The sequence below is a fragment of the Bison bison genome, unplaced genomic scaffold (assembly GCF_000754665.1).
Source record: "Bison bison bison isolate TAMUID 2011002044 unplaced genomic scaffold, Bison_UMD1.0 scf7180017864222, whole genome shotgun sequence".
Classification (NCBI taxonomy): domain Eukaryota; kingdom Metazoa; phylum Chordata; class Mammalia; order Artiodactyla; family Bovidae; genus Bison; species Bison bison.
Window position 1 is genome coordinate 1,697,869 of NW_011494794.1, and position 8,608 is coordinate 1,706,476.

Consider the following 8,608-nt stretch of genomic DNA (forward strand, 5'->3'; position numbering starts at 1 on the left):
ACAGACCTAGATAGCATATTCAAAAGCAGAGACATTACTTTGCCAACAAAGGTTCGTCTAGTCAAGGCTATGGTTTTTCCTGTGGTCATGTATGGATGTGAGAGTTGGACTGTGAAGAAAGCTGAGCACTGAAGAATTGATGCTTTTGAACTGTGGTGTTGGAGAAGACTTTTGAGAGTCCCTTGGACTGCAAGGAGATCCAACCAGTCCATTCTAAAGGAGATCAGCCCTGGGATTTCTTTGGAAGGAATGATGCTAAAGCTGAAACTCCAGTACTTTGGCCACCTCATGTGAAGAGTTGACTCATTGGAAAAGACTCTGATGCTGGGAGGGATTGGGGACAGGAGGAGAAGGGGATGAGATGGCTGGATGGCATCACTGACTCGATGGATGTGAGTCTGAGTGAACTCCAGGAGTTGGTGATGGACAGGGAGGCCTGGCGTGCTGCAATTCATGGGGTCACAAAGAGTCGGTCACGATTGAGTGACTGAACTGAAATCTTGAAATAAAGAAACCTGTTTAATCATGTTTAATCCATTTTCCCTAAATATTTTATCATAAGATTTTTGTTCTCATTACTTTATTGGGGAACTTGACTTGGATTATCAAATTTCATAGACTATTTGCTTGTTAAAGTAAGGCCAACATTGCCTGATTCCTCCCGAAAGTAGCCAAGTCCTGGTCCTGGCAGTGAGCTGTTTTCTTTTATTTGGCTTTTAATTGAATGGTTGACTGATATTTTAAATTGAATTTTTGATTTCTCTTCCTCCTGAGTCTTAGTTCATCAGGAAGAAAGGATCCTAAACATCAGAAAGTGTTGGAGCAGGGACCTTAACTGGGATTGTCCATGCTTGGGAATCAAACCCTTGTAAATACTTTGTATTTATTACAATCTTGTCTCTGACTCAGAACTTGATGTTTAATTCCTTTGAGTTTCTTTTCTTCATATATAAATTGAAAGAAATATAGAAGAAATCAATCCTCTCTCCTTTACAGGTGCTTTAAGATGAAATGAGGTAATAAATGTTAAATTGCTTTAACAGTGGGGAAAAAAATCAATAAAATATTCATAGTACAGATGCCATTCTTTCTGTCGGAACTGCAACCATGGAAGTGAAAAAGTCTGTATCATGTGGGAAGTGACAATAATCATGTTACCCAGAGGTGACTATTATAGAAGAGCCATTAAAGGTATGTTCAAATTGTCCCAGGTGTAAATGTAAAACTTTTCACTGTGCCTTTTAAAATTAGAAAATATTAATATGTTGCATTGCCCTAGGTGGTTTAGGCATGTGCAATGTTTTCCTAAAATTAAATGTACTGTCTTTTTCTCCTAGTTCTTATGGTTGAGTGACTTACTGTTCAGTGGTTCCATTTCATTTATTTGGTAGTGGTGTTTCTGATATTCCTTTGGTTTCTTTTTCCTTCCCACTCAGAGTCTGTCTATCATATCATGAGGACTTCAAAAACTGTGACTAAGTCAAGAAAGTCCTGGATTTGCTCTTAGAAATACTGAATTCAAGGCTTCTATCTGTGGTATGCCCAGGTTCACTTGGATATAAACATAAAGGGTGGCTATAGTCGTGTCCGACTCTGTGCGACGCCATAGACGGCAGCCCACCAGGCTCCCCCATCCCTGGGATTCTCCAGGCAAGAACCCTGGAGTGGGTTGCCATTTCCTTCTCCAAGATAGAATGTGATAAAAGAGCACAATGAATTTCAAAGTACCATTGACATTTAAAATTTTTTATATCTTTGATATTATATACCAATTCCTACCTATATTAACCCCTTCAGGATAGAAATCAGATGATTTGGAATGTTCATTATGTCCTTTTAGCCTTGCCATTTAGATCCTAATCTTAAAGTTTAGTACATATTACAAGATAGTATGCATGAGAGACTAGATATAATCTACCAAAACCTTAAACATCAAGTAAAGAAAAATGTGATAGGGGTGCTAATAGTTACACACTAGAAAAAGTACTCTAAATGCTGCCCATGATGTACTGGACTAGTCTAGGTCTTGAGAATGTAAGGAAGTATAAGATTTACACATTTGAAAAGGCCGATAATTACCAAACCTAGAAAGAGAAGGGAGTAGGGAATTCCAGACATGAGTAAAGAGGTAGAAGTGGAAATACATATGTACTACTCAGATCCTATAAGTTTAGGTGCTCTATTTTTTTCTTGGAAATTATTGGGAAAGGATAGATTGTAATTATTTTATTTATTTTGGGAGAGATAATTATATTTCTGAACTTCCTGAGCTTCATAAAATCAATAAAGGGTTCATGAACTATGGCTAAACATGATTCAGAAGCAGATTTTTAACCACCTGCTCCTTCATTTGGCAACATTAAGGAGCAGTGCTTCTGGTGTTCCATAGAAATTGAAGTTGTGGGTGAATGAACTATAATTAAGGAGGAGCCATGCACTAGGATTGAACCAAGGTTTTATATTAATAGCAGAATTCTGTTCCATCCTAATTAGTATAATGCACTCATCCTACAAACATGTATTGAATGTCTTCTGAAAATGAGACTCGCTTTTGACATCACTAAGATCTCCACATATCAAAGAAAAAAATCCTAATACTAGCTATTCTAAAACTCATTTTGAAATAACATATCAAGAAAGAGTAGAAACAAAGTAGACAAAATAAAACTCTTGGTTCAAATAGACATAGATCCCTGAAGTTCCTTAAATGCAAAAACTGGAAGATTCCTTATAGATTTTCTACTCCAGTGGCCTCACTTTGAAGACAAGAGAAGTTTGTAGTATAGTCTGAAATCAGGGAGACTGACTTCTCCAGACTCCTGTTTGCCTCTCTCAAGACTGCTTTGGCTATTTGACATCTTTTGTGTTTCTATACAAATTGTAAAACTTTCTGTTCTTGTAAAGCTACAGTAATTAAGACCGCATGGTACTGGCACAAAAACAAATATAGATCAATAGAACAGGATAGAAAGCCCAGAGATATACCCACACACCTACAATTACTTAATCTAATGCAAAGGAGGCAAAAATAGACAATAGAAAAAAGACAGTCTCTTTAGTAAGTAGTGCTGGGAAAACTGGATAATTACATGTAAAAGAATGAAATTAGAATATTCCCTAATGGCATACACAAAAATAAACTCAAAATGGATTAAATATCTGAATGTAAGGCCAGACAGTATAAAACTCCTAGAGGAAAACAGGCAGAACACTCCTTGACAAATCACAGCAGATCTTTTTTGACCCACCTCCTAGAGTAATGAAAATAGAAACAAAAATAAACAAATAGGACCTAATTAAGCTTAAAAGCTTTTGCATAGCAAAGGAAACCATAAGCAAGATGAAAAGATAACCCACAGAATAGGAGAAAGTATTTGCAAATGAAGTAATGGACAGGGGATTAATCTCCAAAATAACAAACAGCTCATGTAACTCAATACACAAAAAACAAACAACCAAATCAAAAACTGGACAGAATATATAAATAGATATTTCTCCAAATAACACATACAGATGGCCAACAAACATATGGAAAGATGCTCAACACTATTAGAGAAATGTAAATCAAAACTACAATTAGTTATCACCTCACATCCATCAGAATGGACATCATAAAAAATCTACAAACAATAAATGCTGGAGACGTTGTGGAGAAAAGGGAACCAACCCTATTATACTGTTGAGAATGTAAACTGGTTACAGCCACTATGGAGACCAATATGGAGATTCTTCAAATAACTAAAAATAGAACTGCTACATGACCCGGCCATCCCATTCCTTGGTATATACCTGGAGAAATTCATAATTAAAAAGATACATGCACTCCAATATTCACTGCAGCACTGCTTACAATAACTAGTACATAGAAGCAACTTAAATGTCCATCAACAGAAGAATGGATGAAGAAGATGTGGTCTGTCTATCTATCTATCTATCTATAAGAATATTACTCAGCCATAAAAAGGAACAATATTGTACTATTTGCAGAATTGTGAATGGACCTACAGACTGTCATAAAGAGTGACGTAAGTCAAAAAGAGAAAAACAAATGTCATATAATACCATTTATATGTGGAATTTACAAAAATGTTACAGATGAACTTATTTGCAAAGCAGAAATAGAGAAACAGATGTAGAGAACAAACTTACAGACACCAAGGGGGAAGGGAGGGTAGGATGGATTGGGAGATTGGGATTGATATATATACGCGACTGCTGCTGCTGCTGCTGAGTCGCTTCAGTCGTGTCCGACTCTGTGCGACCCCGGAGATGGCAGCCCAGCAGGCTCCCCCGTCCCTGGGATTCTCCAGGCAAGAACACTGGAGTGGGTTGCTATTTCAAGTGAAAGTGAAGTCGCTGAGTCGTGTCTGACTCCTAGTGACCCCATGACCTGCAGCCCACCAGACTCCTCCATCCATGGGATTTTCCAGGCAAGAGTACTGGAGTGGGGTGCCATTGCCTTCTCCGATATATACACTACTATATATAAAACAGATAACGAATGTGAACCAACTGTAGCACAGGGAACTCCACTCAATGCTCTGTGGTGACCTAAATGGGAAGAAAATCTAAAAAAGAGGGGATATATGTACAACTGATTTACCTTGCTATACAGCAGAAACTAACACAACATTGTAAAGCAACTATACTCCAATAAAAGTTTATTTATTATTCATAATGAATATTAAAATAAATTTATTTGAAATAATATATATGCCAATAAAAATTAAAAACAAAATCAGAAAAGAATAAGGATGAGAGCTCAGAGAACTGAAGCCAGTTCTCAAATCTAATACTAGTTGCAAAATCGGTAACAGACTCATTTCACTAGAGTTCTAGTCCAGTTGCATTTTTTGAGTCCTACACCACTACTCTTAATAACAGGCAAACTGTTTAATATATTTAGATCCAAGATGTCTTCAGTTCTTCCTGTGTATTTGGTGGAGGTGAGGAAGGAAGGGGAGACTTGGGAGGCAGTGGAAGATAATAGAAATTTCACAGTCCTGTATGTACTGAGTGCTGTGCTAGGTACTTCCATTCCTGAACTCTAAATCCTTGTAACAATTCTGAGATAAGTCAGATAAAAGTCATCGCCATTTTCTAGATGAGGAAAATGAGGCCCAGAGAAGCTAGGAAATGTACTCAGATGCACATATTTTATGAGTGATGGACTAAGGGTCTAAACTTTTTTCCTGGCTCCAAATTCTTTGCTCTTTTCACTGTACCTTAATTATTGCCTGTTTTAGAGAGTGTTGTACATTTCTTCATAAACAAGCCCAATTTTTGCCTGCCACCTGGTTTTTATGACTGTCCAGATTGATTTTTGTTTTAAATTTACATTTCGCAACTGTGGGCTTTTTTTCCTTTCCATTTATCTCTCGTCTCAGTCAGGAGGTTGGAAAAAATGAGAAATATGCTGGTTTTGTTTGGACTGAGAACATTCCAAAATATTTGGCTGTACCTCAAAACCCTGTTAAAATAATATTATTTATAACTTTCTGCTTGGTCAATTTTATTTCAAGTCAGGCTGTTTCCCACAGGAGACTTTTCTTTCTCCCTAATAGTAAGTTTGCTGCTTGAAAGCCTTAACACAAAACATTTTCCAAGACTCAGGTCCTTGCCTTCCTGATGAATGGAAACTTGTTAGACAATAGCCTCAACCACTGTGAAGCAGTTAATCTCAGGATCTCACCCTCAGGAGCTGCAGCATGGAGTGTTGGTGAGGAGAATGCCATCTGTTTACACATGAGCCATGGACTCACTAAGCATGATCTGTCCAGTGCACATAGGTTGCATTTCAGAGCTGGTCTTTGATGTCGAATGCTGTTTTCCAGATTGCCTTCTAAGGAACACAGTTAATTTCTACATTTCTCCTCAGTAAGGCTATTATTGTTAGCAGATTTGTTCAGCTGCCTTAGCAGCTTGGGATGTTTCATTGACTTTTGAGCAGATGATTTGATTTTCAGGCAGAGATGACGGAAGAGGTAGCTAGCAGAATCATTACAAGGGAACACCCACCGCAAATTGTGGAGAGGCAGGCTTTTGACAAGGCAGACCTCAAGGGGGAGACCTGTCTTTGCCTCGATATATAATAAAATGCTGTCTAAAACTGATGGCAAAGCAATGTGAATCATAGAGGCCAAGGACTTGTTAAACAAATACGGCTTCTCTGAAAGCCCATTCCATTTTTGACAAAAATGATGGTCAGTGAAGTGGCAATTGTCACAGTGAAATGACAATGCTTTGCTCCCAGGAGCAGTTCATCCACAGGGAATATGGGCAGAGAGACTGAATAATTAACCCAGAAAGCAGTTATGTAACTGGTTCCATTCCACAGCTTGCAGACTTGTGGCTTTATTTCAGACTTTTGAGACATTCCTACCCCAGCAGTTGCCAGTGACCACCATTACATTGCTTCATCTCCCTGTCTCCCTGGCAGCTAAATGCCTATTGATTTTCCCTGAACCCCAAGCTCTCTCCATAACAGGAAGATCTGGTGGATATCATGTCAAATACAAAGGAAAGCCTCTGCCAGCCTGCACATTAGAACATGGTGTTTTAAAAGAAATGTGAAATATCGATGCAATTATAAATCAATAAAACCCTAGGGGAATGAGAATCTCATTTGAGAGAAGATCTTTAAGTTTTCTCTCTCTCTCTCTTTTTTTTTTTGTTGTTGTCAAGAAAATCTGGATGAGCGAATGAAATTTATAAAGTAAAAACTATCAACAAAGTATTCTGTGCTGTTGCTGGGTCTGAGAAAAAGAAGACCACACATGCAGTATGATATGTGAAATGACACATATTGATATATCAGTTATGGGGTCAAAAATATCTCTCCCTTTTCACTGATGTTTTTGGTTGTTACCCAAAATTGTTATTATTTAAATTATTTTGCTCATGCTTTTCTCTTACATTATTTTCCAAATTCCTTATGTTCTCCTCATTTTGCCCTCTGTATTCTAGAAATATTTGTGGATTTCCAGGATACATTTTCGTGTCTTAGAAGCTTGTGCTAGTTTGCTTAACATAACTGCTATAATTCATGATTTGGAACCAGTTGGAGAACTGTGTTGTAACAGGGCTGCAGAGCTTCCACTAAGGCACATGGCCAAATCAGAGACAAGTCCGAGGGCATCACTAATGAGAGGAAAGTAGTAAGGCATAAAAAGTTGCACAAAGATTGAAATCCATTAAATTGGGTGGGGCTTCAGCAAGCAAATTTATCAGGCACCATGGTCTGGATCTGCCCTTCATCATGGCAGAGTTGTTTCTTATGCTAGACATAGATAATAGTGGCCAACTTCTTACAGCAGTTCTGAACCTGGTGAAGGAAAATGTAGAAGCATGAGAGAAGGATGGGAAGAAGGAAAGAAGTGGGAGAGAAATGGAAAATGGTTTGAGACTGTTGAAATGGGAGAAAATATCTTGGTTTTTTTACTTCATTTCTAAGGAATCACAGTTACAGAGACAAAAATGTAATGATCACTTATCCATAATTATGACAAAAATTGTGAGATTTATTATCCAAGGAGTATAAAGATAAGAAAGTATGAGCACAATCACAGTTGTGATGATAGTAAGCATCACTGCATCATCGCCAAGGCTTTGTGGCAATGTGTTTGTAGTTTGTCTTGTTTCTTTTTCTGTTAATTAAAAAACTGGTACATTTAAAAATAATTACTCAAGATTAATGCCTATAACTTATGTTTCACAGTTTAGTTGCTTTCACGTGCTTTGAACTTTTTCTCATATTTGCAACTACAACTTACTTTGAACTTCCAGAAAATTCAAAGGAAGGAAGAGTCTGTATACTGACCTGCTGCTGACTCCCACAGCCCCAACTCTCATACCACATAAGTAATGCCCCTTGTGTGTTGCTCTACTTTAGTTTACATCTTGATGGAAAATGAGAGGTGGTGTATCCAGTTCTGGAAACTTCCTTAGAAATTTAGCCATCATGGGCAAAATACAAAATTATTCCTCCAAACAGCAGTATGCTACCATGAGGACAGGGTACTTTTCTTCTTTTTTTGTCTCCTGCTTAGTTAGGATTTTTATATATTATTTACTTTCATAAAAATTGTAATACAACTGTACTAGCCACAGGACTGGAAAAGGTCAGTTTTCATTCCAATCTCAAAGAAAGGCAATGCCAAAGAATGCTCAAACTACTGCACAATTGCACTCATCTCACATGCTAGTAAAGTAATGCTCAAAATTCTCCAAGCCAGGCTTCAGCAATACATGAACGGTGAACTTCCTGATGTTCAAGCTGGTTTTAGAAAAGGCAGAGGAACCAGAGATCAAATTGTCAATATCCGCTGGATCATGGAAAAAGCAAGAGAGTTCCAGAAAAACATCTATTTCTGCTTTACTGACTATGCCAAAGCCTTTGACTATGTGGATCACAATAGACTGTGGGAAATTCTGAAAGAGATAGGAATACCAGACCACCTGACCTGCCTCTTGAGAAATCTGTATGCAGGTCAGGAAGCAACAGTGAGAACTGGACATGGAACAATGGACTGGTTCCAAATAGGAAAAGGAGTACGTCAAGGCTGTATATTGTCACCCTGCTTATTTAACATCTATGCAGAGTACATCA